We start from the raw sequence: 13,654 nt of genomic DNA, 5'->3' as shown, positions 1-13,654 counted from the left end.
GTTGCACTTGTATTTCATGTATTGTAAGATTAGAAATATAAGAGGGTAATACATTGAATGCCACTTTAGCAGCATACGTGTGTCTTGTATTATATTTTCCGGTCCGTTTTTTGAACCGGGTTTGATTCCCTGCTCTGCCACTTGAGCTGTGGAGGCTTATCTGGGGAATTCAGATTAGCCTGTGCACTCCCACACACGCCAGCTGGGTGACCTTTGGCTAGTCACAGCTTTTCAGAACTCTCTCAGCCCCACCCACCTCACAGGGTGTTTGTTGTGAGGGAAGAAGGGCAAGGAGATTGTAAACTCCTTTGAGTGTCCTACAGGAGAGAAAGGGTGATATAAATCCAAACTCTTCTTCTTCTAAACTGAGGACCTCAGATTATCCTTTTAAATCCATGCCAAAGGGGGTGGATTTAAAAGGAGAATCTGGGGAAATTTGGGGGGTGCCTGCTTCCAGGGGTGCAATTGTTAAGCTAGAAGCACCAAACTTTCAGGGTATCTTTAGGAGACTCTCCTAGTGATACCACCCAGGTTTGGTGAAGTTTGGTTCAGGGTGTCCAAAGTTATGGACCCTCAAAGGTGTAGCCCCCATCTTCTATTAGCTCCCATTGGAAACAATGGAGGATGGGGCACCCCCTTTGGGAGTCCATAACTTTGGACCCCCAGAACCAAACCTCACCCAACCTGGGTAGTATCATCAGGAGAGCCTCCCAAACAATCCCTGATAGTTTGGTGCTGCTAGCCCAAACAGTGTGCCCCCTGCAGGCCAAAAAAAGAAAAAACACTAAAAATGTTTTTAAAACCCACAAACGGAGGGCGGAGCTTCGGACATGAAATGGGGGGGTTGAACCAGAAAACCCCCCTTACCTAGGTCCTTGACAATAGTCCAAGAATCAGAGCACACACAGAGACCTAGGATATAAGCAGTGTTGAGAAGATAGGTTGGGAATGGTGGAGGAATTGGGATGTCCTGCACTTGGCTCCAAGGAAGCAGGTAGAAAGTAGATGGTACACAGCAGCAACTGAACCCCAAGGCAGGCTCAAAAGTACTCAGTGGAACTGTGTGGGCAGACCAACAATCCAGACACACTGAACACATAGTGCTGGGTGAAGACCTATTTTATAGAGGAAATCAGGCCCTCTATCCATGCTATGAGAGCTTAATCTCCCAGGACAAAGGGGAATTCTGCCTTTCCAGGGAAAGACAAGGGACAGACATCAACCTTAATGGTTTGAGCTGTTAATCTAATGGGTTGAGACATTAGCTTGATAGGCTAAGCTTGGGAGTGTCTGAAAGGAGGAAAGTAGCTGATTGAATTATAGCTTTAGAACAATGACAATGCAAATGAGGTGGTCGTTAAAATAGGTCCTCACCCAGCACTAAGTGTTCAGTGTATCTGGACTGTTGGTCTGCCCACAAAGTTCCACTGAGTTCTTAGGAAACAAAGATTGCCAGTTTGCCTGACCTTTTGCTAAGCCAAGAGTTTGCTCTCACTAATTCCCTACTCTAAAAGGGAGGGACTCCCATCATTTTGGGTAACAGTGGTCATGAACAGAAACATCCCCCTGCAGTGCTTCTAAATTGTGTTGCCACAGGGAACTTGAAGTTGCTGTCCTGCTACAAGTCCTCACTGGAGCCATATATTAACATAACATGCATTTTGGCCCAAAAGTATGCCCACATGCTAGCTAGGAAGAAACAATTTTAAAGGATTATAGAGAAACGGATTTGGGGAGTTTCAGTGCATGCAATAAAGAAGAGAGATTGTTGAGCCATTTCTGCACGAATGCGGAAGCGGCCGGGTCGGCGTACTACAAAGAGCCGGGCAGCCGGCACTGCGGAGAGCCGGTGACCGGCCGACCTGGCATGTCCCTGGGCCTTCGGCGACGCGCCGGAGGCCCGGGGACATGCCCCCTGGCCCTGTGCACCTGCTCCAGCAGCGCAGGGCAGGGGGGGGCGTGTCCCCAGGCCTCGGCGACACGCCAGAGGCCCAGGGACAAGGTAAGTACAGGGAGGGAGTGGGGGGGGAAGCCCAAATTCTCCTTTTAAATCCACCTTAAAGGGAGAATCTGGGGTCCCCAGTTAAACAACATTGAAAGTGATGCTGTTTTGGGGTGGATTATCACCCACCATGAAACAGCATCACTTTCAATGTGGCGTAGTGGTTAAGAGCAGGTGCATTCTAATCTGGAGGAACCAGGTTTGATTCCCTGCTCTGCCACTTGAGTTGTGGAGGTTTGTACGGCAGCGGCTTCCAGCCGGCGTTTCCTCAACAAGTGCGCTTTGAAGCGCACTGGGAAAACGCCCGCATCGGGATGGGCGGCCGGCGCGAGGGCGGCGCGGCTGCGACGCAGCTGCGCCCCCTGTGCGAATGGCGGCCTGGGGACGGCGTTTTTGCCGTCCCCAAGCTGCCGTTTATGGCCCATGCGGAAAGGGCCTTGGATCTGATAATTTTCCTTTGCTAAGTGATGAATTCAGGAAGTCCTACCTTCCACAGAAGATTCCTTGATCAGTGCAAGACCATCATTTGATCTAACGAAAAAAAACCCTAGGTTCTGCAAGAATTAAGCAACAATGTGGCTGTGGCCTGGGCAGAAAAGATCCAGGAACATGCTGTTTTATTTTTGATAAACTGCTTTGCTAACCGCTTTAAAAAACTTTATCTACCTGTTCCCTGCTACTTAACTTATATTTGTACAAGCTGGCCCTCAACCTTTCTCCCACTCAGGAAAGTGCGGAACTATTCAGGAGACAAGTGGGACTGGCTAAGAGAACAAGGACAAAGAAGATCTGGCAAGTATCAACCCTCTGCTTTTTCAACACACACTAAACAGGAACTTTTGTGGACACTCAGCTGCAGTTATGGCCCATGCGGACTCTGTACTTCAGGCCTCTTGTACTTCCTTAGGTGTAAGCAGTCATCAGAGATTTGCAAGCTCTCTCCTGACTGCCTGTCTTGGGCCAGGGCACTTCACACTAACTAACCAAATGATTAGTCAGCCCATAGGTGAAATATGCTATTTTGGCCAATCATTAGTAAAAGAGAATAGGCTTTTTTAGTTCCAGAGAACTAAAACATTGACAGAACATGAAGCAAAGCACAAGTTCTATAGAAACTGAAAGAGGTTATTAAAAATTAGAGCACCATCTGTAGAATTTACAAGAGAATAATAGCTTTTTATAAATTTCTAAGTATCATAAAGGTGATGTGCTGTTACTGACTAATATTTACAGTCAACTGTTGTACAGTACAGTATAGCAAAACAAAGCATTTACACCACAGGATTAGGATTGCCAATTGCCTTGGGGAAAATATCCTGTTTCTTGACTCTTATTTACCAGATAATAATAATTAATAATAATATCTGCCTCCATCCCATGAAAAGTTTTAACTGCCTGTTTTCATGCATAAAACATGTTTTCATGCATTTTTTTCTCTTGGCCTTTTGGCAACTCTACCTACTTATTCAAAACACTGACATAAGCAGTTCTGCAGATGGTGAAAATGTCCAATTGCATACTAACGTGATTGAAAGAGGTTCTGAGCAGTCCTTATATCAAACAAATTTCACATGTTGCAGTAAGCCTATATTTGAACTTACATGTCAGTTTGTTGCCTGGAACTCTGTCTTCAAGTATGTCAGGGGATCAAATCTAGCCCAGAAATGCTAAAATTGTCCTCTTGTAATGTCTCCATAGAGGTGGCAGAATTGAGGAAATTATGTCTACTGTGGTATAAAATTGAAATGCACCACTTGATCTGTAACCTCAATTTGACTCCATTATTTAAACACCCCTTCCTGAAAACATTGACTATTGTGTGGGTATTTATCCCATATTATCCACAATGAAAACAGATGCAAAAAAAAGCTTTGAGTTTTTCTGACATTTCCCAGTCTTCCTCAAGCAATACTTTCACTGCAGCTGCCCTTCCAATCCGTTTCCTGTTCCTGATATATAAATGAAAAAATGCATATTTGTCTTAATGTGTTTAGCAATCCCTTCCTGCGATTGTTTGTTTCCCTTATTATCAATTTAACATTGTTTTTCAGAACCTACAAATGAGGGGAGCTGGATTTAATAATAACATGTCAGTTCATAATTAACAAATCTTGGTTGAATGCTTATTGCTTGGTGTCTCAGTTTCAGTGTACAGGGATCAAGAGGGCAACTAAAATGATTTAGCAACTGGATGTGACCAACCCTGCTATTAGGATGGTTAAACAGTTGGGGTCTTTTCATTGATTACATAGGATTAGGGTGATGACACGTTACAGATTTTACAAATGTATGCAAAGATGGAAAAAGTGGGTGAAGAGAATGTTTTGTTCTTAGAATCATAGGCCCTTTCTGCACTGCAACGGTGCAGGGGTGCGTCGGCATAAACAATGCCGACACACACCCCTGGGACCATCCGCATGGACGGTCCCAGGAGGGCAGCAGGCTGCGGCACAGCCTTCGCACAGACTGCGCCGTCGCCGAACGCCTACCTTGTCTCCTGGCTTCCAGCTCATCGCAGAAGCCAGGGGACACGCCCCCGCAGCCTGGAGCGACGGCTCTGGAGTCACAGGCCAGGGGGCGTGTCCCCTGGCCTCTGCAACAAGCTGGAAGCCAGGAAACAAGGTAGGCATTCAGGAAAGGGGGGGGGAATGGCACCTTCCAGCTGCTGCCGTTCGCATGGCAGCGGTTGGAAGCCGCTGTTTCCGAAATACCCCGCTCAGGGGTTGCGAGGCCGCTGCCGCTGTGATGCGGTCCCTGGGTCGCTGTATTCCGCCCATGTGGAAACAGCAGTTGGACAAAACCACAAGGGCCATCAAGTCCAATCCTCTGCCACACAGGAAAACACAATCTAAGCACTCCTGACATATGATCATCATATGGATATGATCATCCAGCCTCTGAAGATACCAACCACAGATGCAGGTGAAAGGTCAGTAGAAAATGCTACTAGAACACGGCCACACAGCCTGGAAACCACACAACACCCAGTGATTCCAGCCATGAAAGCCTTCGACAATACATCCAGCCTCTGTTTAAAAACCTCCAAAGGAGACTCCACCACTATCCAAGGCAGTGAATTCCACTGTTGAACAACCCTGAAAGTGAGAAAGTTTTTCCTAATGTCTAGGTGGAATCTCTTTTCCTGCACTTTGAATCAATTACTCCATGTCCAAGTCTCTGAGGCAGAAGAAAACAAGCTTGCTTCCTCTTCAATATGACATCCCTTCAAATATTTAAACATGGTTATCATGTCACCTCTTAACCTTCACATCTCCAGACTAAACATCCCCAGCTCCCTAAGCCTCTCTTCTTGGGCATGGATTCCAGACCTTCTACCATTTTGGTTGCCCTCCTCTGGACACATTCCAACTTGTCATTATCCTTCTGAAATTGCAGTGCCCAAAACTGAACACAGTATTCTAGGTGAGGTCTGACCAACGCAGAGTAGTGTGGTACAATTACTTCCCTCGATCTAGACACTATACACTTATTGATGCATCCAGTGGTGGGATTCAAATAATTCAACAACTGGTTCTGGTGGTGGGATTCAAAGAATTCAACAACTGGTTCTGGTGGTGGGATTCGAAGAATTCAACAACTGGTTCTGGTGGTGGGATTCGAAGAATTCAACAACTGGTTCTGGTGGTGGGATTCGAAGAATTCAACAACTGGTTCTGGTGGTGGGATTCGAAGAATTCAACAGCTGTTTGTTTACAAGCACCATTTTAACAACCAAAGTGGTGCGAACCTGCTGAATCCCACCACTGGATGAATCCCAGAATTGCATTGGCTTTCTTGGCTACCATATCACACTGCTGATTGTGGTTTGCTAAGATTGTGGTCTACTAAGACTTCCATATCCTTTTCACATGTAGTATTGTCAAGCCAGGTGTCACCCATCTTAACTGTGCATTTCATTTTTTCTACCTAAGGGTAGAATCTTACATTTATCTCTGTTGAAATTCATTTTGTTAGTTTTGGCCCTGCTCTCTAATCTGTCCAGATCATTGTGAATCCTGCTTGTCCTCCAGGGTATTAGCTACCCCTTTTTATTTGGTATCATCTGCAAATCTGATTAATATGCCCTCAAGTTCATTATCCAAGTCATTGATAAAAATATTGAATAGCACTGGGCCCAGGACAGAACCTTGTGGCACTCTACTCCTCACTTCTCTCCAGGATGAAAATGAGCCATTGATGAGCCCTCTTTGTGTTTGGCCAGTCAACCAATTACAAATCCATCTAACAGTTGCATTGTCTAGTCCACATCTTTCCAGCTTACTTTCAAGAATATCATAGGGAACCTTGTCAAAAGGCCTTACTAAAATCAAAGTATGCTACATCCACCTAATTCCCTTCATCTACCAAGTTTGTCACTCTATCAAAAAGAGAGAGATAAGATTAGTCTGGCATGACTTGTTTTTGAGAAGCCCATGTTGATTTTCAGTGATCACATTATTCCATTCCAAGTCCTTACAGACTGTCTCCTTAATGATCTGCTCTTCTGTAAAACTGAAAGTTGGTAGTACCCAATTAAGTTGATGGACAGTAGATTAAGAATGGGCAAAAGGAATAACTAAATTAGTGCTTTTTACAGCCAGTGAATGACCTGATGGAATCTGAAATGGAAAACTTTAAAAGAGAGACAGAGTTATGGAGAATTGGTCTATCAATGGTCAGTAGCCATGATGACTAAAAACAAATTCCACATCCAGAAATCTTTGTGCATTTGTCTGTTCTTTGCAATTGTCAAAGAAGCTCCAAGGGAGAGCTGTGCATGGTCATGATAAACACAGAGTTTTGGCAGAAATTAGGCTATTCTCACTAAAAGTACACATGTGCACAGCTTTCCCATGTAAAGTTTGAAATTAAGAATGGAATAAGTATTCCTGTTACTGCAGCATGGCCAGAATATTTTGGCAGGACTACCGTACATGTAAATACATCCCAAGGAAATTTATTTTTGTTTCTCCAAAAGGATTGCATTTGAATAGCATTGTGGTTTACATTCAGTAAATTAATAATGGGGAAACTGTTAATTACAGAAACCTAGGAGATTTGAAAGTGCTTTTCTTGTTACACAGTGGAGCATTCTAATAGCTCCTTTAATGACACCTATTGCAATTGGTGAGGATGTAGTAGTATTAATGCTGTCACTGAGAGACACTTCCTTGTTAATGTTACTTTGATTTCCAATAAAACGAGCTAACTCAATAGTGCTGAAAGGCAACCATTTCTTTTAGGCTCCAATTTGCATGCATATTCTAATTCACATTTGGATTTTCCCCCTTTTCTTTTTAAATAGAAAGGCTTATGGACCATGCTTTTCTGCTCAGTTCATCACTTAACTGTTAGAACCACCGGGTCATTAATATCAATAATGAGAGAGAACTGCAATTAGGATCCAAATGAAATATGCCATGCCTCACTTGATTTATTAGAATGTTTGTCAGTACAAATATACCATAGCACAGTAGACAAGTCTGCTGTGCTTAGATTGCTACCATCTTTCTAAATGGGAAATAAGAAAAATAGTTACAGAGGCTATCATTTTATTTCTGAATAGAATCAAGAATACAAAGCAATTTAAAAAATAGCACTGCCTGGCTAACTTAACATTAATGCTGGGAGACAGATGACAAATTATTGAGTATTGTAAATTAGCAAGTAATTATTTTCATGCCGCTGATGTGACCCTTTTGCTCTTCTCATTGAACTACTCCCGTTTGTTCTTCTTTGCACAACTAATCAAATCTAAGCTACTTCAAGGACTGGCATGCACAACCCTTGACTTCCATTTCAGACAGTTTCTCTAATCACATTTCCTCAAACAAACTCTCTGCCAAGGAGGATAGACTCACCCATCCATTTGCTTGGAACTTATATCATGGGACCAAGAGCAGGGAGTCAGAATGAAAAGACAACACAATTTTATATGCCAAAGATAACTCATATAAAAATAGTGGAAGTGATCTGTTTCTTTATTACATGCTGCCCTCAGATCAAGACACCCTCCTGGCAAACCAAAGAAAATCAAACTATAGCTTGCAAGCTACCAACAACCTACAGACCCTTTTCACCAGAACTCCAGAGCCTCCCAAACACCCAGAACTGCTCTGTATCACCAAAAGTATGTACAAAAGCAAACATATGCATGCCTCAAGTAGAATGTCTGGATGCCTATCTATAAAGCAGAGACTACTTAATATTCTCCCTTTTGCTGGTCCCAGAGCAGCTAGGACATAAGTGGGACAGAAATAGAACAGACCCTACGCTTACCTTGGCCTGGCCCATCAACTGGTTATCTCAGTGGGTTGGATGCAGATTAATTTTCACATCAGTGGAACAGGATGTTCCTGTCTCTCTCCATAAAATGCTGCTCCTGAGGGATAGAGAACCATGAGGACCAAATGAGGGCTGCTTTCCCAAGTTCAGAAACTTCAGCTGATCCACAGTGTGACAGCCAGGACAGTTCAGGAGTAGAGTGCAGGGTGGAGGGAGCGGAAACGGTCTACCTGGCAATGAGATAAAGCAAGCCAAGTGAGCAGAGAAGACACCTGTTCTCCTTGCACCCAAAACTCCCCAGTTGCCTGCACAGAGTCCTCATCCATTGACTCACTGAATGAGGAAGTGCTAGGAGACCACCTGGAGGACCATGAGTGCCAAGGGGACTTCCGTCCTCTGTGCCTGACTCCCATGTTTGACCCCCACCTTGACCCATCGGGACGGACAACTCCCCTTCTCTTTCTAGCCACTGACCAGTGCAGGAACTATGGCTGGAGAAGCCTGCCCATTCCCTCGTGGGACGGCCTGCATGCCATTGGCAAAAGGACCTGATGGAAAAACGTCCCTCGATGAACCCGTGGTTGAAGGACCTGGCCAAGGCTAGTTTCCATAAACTAAATCCGGATTTGAACCCACAGCCTGAGGGGGAGAAAAATAAGAAAAGGAACTTCAACCTCCATGTCCATAGGGTGTTTGGAGGCTGCTAAAACCTGCAGGTCACTGCATATGGCACCAGTGCTACCCAGCCCAGTGTCATTATAGCGGTCATGCAAGTGAACACCCCCGATGGGCAATTTACCCCTGGCATATTATCTACCCTGCCGAACCCCACTGATGTGGCAAAGACAGGCAGTCTAGAAGGGGCGGCTGACTCCACTTGTGTGGAGGCAGCAGCAGGTTCAGATGAGGCGACTGGCCCCACTGATTGGTCCCTTGCTAGCAAACCTGCTTTTTTACCCCCTCTCGGTTTGGGTGCCATGGCCTGGCAATGTTCACCATCCTATTGATCTTTACTCCACTAAGAAAAAACTCCCACTGCACACTAACTATCCTATTGATTACTCATTAAATATTGAAATCCTAACTATGATTGCTTAACTACTAATTAACTTTAACTATTATAAACTTCAACACTCTAACCTTAATGCCCCCCCAACAAACACCCCTTAACACTATACCCTAACAACTGTAAAACTACTATAATTTTTAAAAATATTCAGTACATTCAACAATTGGTATGCCTGGGAAACAAGGCTGTTGCCACTCCCAAGCCCTTTCCTAAAATGCCTGCCAAAGGGGATTAACTGCGTATCCCCAAAATGGTCACCACTTCACCCCCAGGGAACAATTCCCACCCAAATGGCTGCGTGTTAAAGGCAGGGTGGAAGGGAAGGACACAAGCACAACATACACTGTCAATTCCCTGCTACTACTCCACGCGTCTGCCTCCAACCCTGTGGAGGATGAGGGGCTGCCTGCTGATGCCCGTTTATGGGCCATGCTATAAGCCAACAGGTCACGGGGTGCAAAACGAGCTCACCCGGCTGGCCCAAGCACCTACGCAGGTCCCCCTCCCCCGAAAATTAGCCTCCACTCTACAGGCCTAATGGCTGTGCTCTTCTGAAGCTGTAGGTGACTCCAGCCTCAGCACACTGTAGGCCCCACTGTCACCATAACGAGCGAGTGCTCCGCTTGCTCATCAGCCTCCAAAAGAGGCCAAGCTGGCCGAACAGCACCTTTTATAGGCGCACCTGGCTCCTTTGTCACATGATGGCCCCCTATCACGTGACACCGCCACCGATCGGCAGCAGGGAGGAGGGCTGCCGCTCACTCCTCCACTGCCACAATGGCATCCTAGGGTAAATCATGGGGCACGTTTTACTAGTTTTTTAAAGTTTTAATGATTTTCATTAAAAATTTAATGATTTTATGGGAGGGTTATTTTTCAAAGTTTATACTGCCTCTTTCTGCCTTCTGAAGAGCCACCACAATGGCTAAAAATGTACATATCACAAAAACCATTGAAATCAATGAAGAAAATATCATTAATCCATTAAAACCAGAGCTAAAATATACATATGGAGCTTTACAACAACAGTTAAAACAGCCACCAATTCTAAATAAGAACACAAAAAGGCCTCTCATCCAAGCTGTAAGAGATACAAAAAAAATCAGCTGCCAGCTGATAAATTGGCTGAATACATGAAAATGGATTGATAAAAATCTATGCAAACCAGAGTTTGGGCAGTAAAATACATTCAGTTTGTCATGTATTTTAGCACCATTTTGGTGTTTCTTACATTCTACAACTATACTGTTAATTTTTCTGTGAATTTACGCACTTACTAATGGCATGTTGAATATTGTTTAAAATTATATGCTTGTAACGTTTTCCATGTTGTGAGGCCAAGGTAGTATTTTCATTCTGTAGTTTACAGCACACCCTGTTTTTTAAAAGTATACCTTCTTCTATTTGTGTACTTTGCTTTTGTATTACTTCATAGGTTGCCTCAAATTTTTAATTTTCTTTGCACCAATTTTCTCTTCACTTCACTTCATGTAAATCCAATCCAGCCTTCCTTTTGATATTTTCCCCATATAGACTGAATGGATGACAAAATACATCTTTGACTGATCCCTTTGTCAATTGGAAACCATTCTGTTTCTCTGTATTCTGTCTGAAGGGTAGCATTTTATCCAGAGTATGATCAAATGTTGTGGCACACACATTTATTTTACAACCTACCAAAGGTAGTATGCTCCAGTAACCAACATGAATTTGCAATATGAGCTCTATTGTTTCAGCCTTTTCTGAATCCTGTTTGAACGTCTGGCATTTCTTGTTCTATACATGGTAGCACCCTTGGCTGTAAGGTTTTGAGCATCGCTTTTCTTGAATGAGTAATTAATGTGATAGTCCAATAGTTGCTACTATCTTTGATGTCTCCTTTTTTAAAAATTGGATTGAGCAATCCAGCCTGGGGGCTATGGTTTTGTTTCCCATATTTTGGGGGGACAAATGTCCAATACTGAAATCTAATATTTATATTACTGGATATCAGACACTGATACAAAAAAAACTGGTGAATTAAGTGTTACTATACATGGTCAAACTATTTAAGGAACAGTTAACTATTTTGAAATTAACTATTCTTTAAATATTAACTATTCTTTAAATATTCAAAGCAAAGACAATTTTAAGGAGAATTCTAGAGAGCAAACATATATTTATTTTATCTCAGACCATCCGGTAGATAAAATCCCAGATCTAAATAATTTTTTTACACATTGTCTATTGAAATTAAGAAGACTAAATTATCCTGTTAGTTTTAAGAGGATTGTGTGTGACTGGTTTCAGTAGATTTGGTCTAAAATGTTTAAACTTCAATATTAAAGGATGATTTGGAATATTTAGATTGAAAATGGGGATATTGCTTCACAAACTAACTTTCATCCTTCTTCCTACAGGCAGATCAGTGGGATGAAAGATGTCAGTTATGTTTTTCCCATGAATGTCAAGCCTTGCCTATGGCTTTTAACCATTTTATCCTTACAGATTTCTTACTCAAAAAGGTCAAAAATAAATATCTCAGGTGCTATTTTATACCTGTGGGGTACTGTAATTCACGATCAGAGGCTGCTTCTGTTCTTAAGGCATTTATCTCAACATTTATATTTAATATCATCGTAATATAATGATCTGCACTATTGTCAGTGATAGAAAATTACAGTGGTGATGGGTATCTAAAGTTCTGTTCCATTATATATGCCAAAAATGTAACTCTATCAAAATCATTTTCATTTTAAAAGCAAACAATGTAGTTAGCACAGGATTAGCTTTGTTTGTTTCTTGTAGAGTTATTTTATTTTTACTTTTATTTTCAACATTTCTACCTGATGTATTTTAAAATATATTTTAAAGAACTGTAAAAAAATAATATTTTAAATATCCCTAAAGTTCAGTTTAGGATTTTATTTAGAGGAAGTCATGAGAGTTATTTTACCACTTTCTACATTTTTTCCCCTCAGACAACAATCTTCAAAATGGCAGTCAATATAGGTACATGCTACCTATTTGGATTTAAATAGCTCTGAAAGTAGAATCTTTCTTCCCGTCTGAACACACAATCACCTGTATCTGTTCTGCTGTGGTATTGCATAAGCAAGAATGACTATTTTAGTGGAACATAAGTATTCTGTCATTAAAACTAAACTTTCTCTGTTTGAAAAATAAAAACATTGAATTAATTTCACATGGTTAGGTCACGGGAGTAGTACAACAGTGATAGTTGAATTTCTTGGTTGCACAGTATTTAGAAAATAGACTAAAAGCAACAAGGAATAGGGTTTTTACCATAACAGAGCCACTCTTTTGGAACACTCTTCCAAGGAATGCAGTGTATCTGTTGACATCATTCGATACCAGATAAATACAGTTCTGTTAACTACACTCTGACTTTGTTTGCTACACTCTGGCCCCTTCCGCACATGCAAAATAATGCATTTTCAAGCCACTTTCACAACTGTTTGCAAGTGGATTTTGCTATTCCTCACAGCTTCAAAGAGCACTGAAAGCAGTTTGAAAGTGCATTATTCTGCATGTGTGGAATGAGCCTCTGATTCTTATAAGTTATGAATACTTGGTTGCTACTGAGTTTCTTTAAGCTTTTAAATTGTTACCTTAATTATATATGTTTGTTTTCTAATTACTAGTAGGCACTTGGGCACTTAAAGGAGAAAGGCAGAATTGGAATCCTTCAATTAAATACCTGACTTTATTTTGACCACCCTTAATTATTAACACAAGACACTGTTATTTGCAGCTTTTCTTTTATACAATGAACTTAAATGTGAAAATAATTTGCTATAAAACATAGCTCGATATACCATATTAAAGATAACTTACAACTATAACAGGAAAATATTGATTCCATATAAAAAAGTTATATTAATCAATGTTATGGTATGTGTCCCTATACATTCTTGAACCCATTTTAGATTTTAAAAACCTAAATTTTAAAAACATGTGTATCTTATTAAGATACTGGTCCCGGAATTTATTTTCCCTCACATTAGTAAGGAATGTGTAAGGAAAAATATAATGGAACAAGTGTACATTTATTATCATAACAAACTATACAATGTATTTAAGTATAGTGATGTTTGTTTAACTATGTAAGACTTGTTAATAATAGCACATGGGATATCTGTGCAGACTCATAGGAGCAAACCTCATTTCCCCACTGTATCTCTTCCTTTTTCTCTTTGCCCTCCACCTCCTCCCCCACTGGAGCAGAGTTTGAAGCCTCTCCCTTTTCATTCTCTTATTTATTTATTTTTATTCAATTTAATATCCCACTCTATCCC

Source organism: Sphaerodactylus townsendi, linkage group LG07 (assembly GCF_021028975.2).
Source record: "Sphaerodactylus townsendi isolate TG3544 linkage group LG07, MPM_Stown_v2.3, whole genome shotgun sequence".
In the NCBI taxonomy this organism is placed as follows: Eukaryota; Metazoa; Chordata; class Lepidosauria; order Squamata; family Sphaerodactylidae; genus Sphaerodactylus; species Sphaerodactylus townsendi.
Note: the sequence above shows the minus strand (reverse complement) of the source record.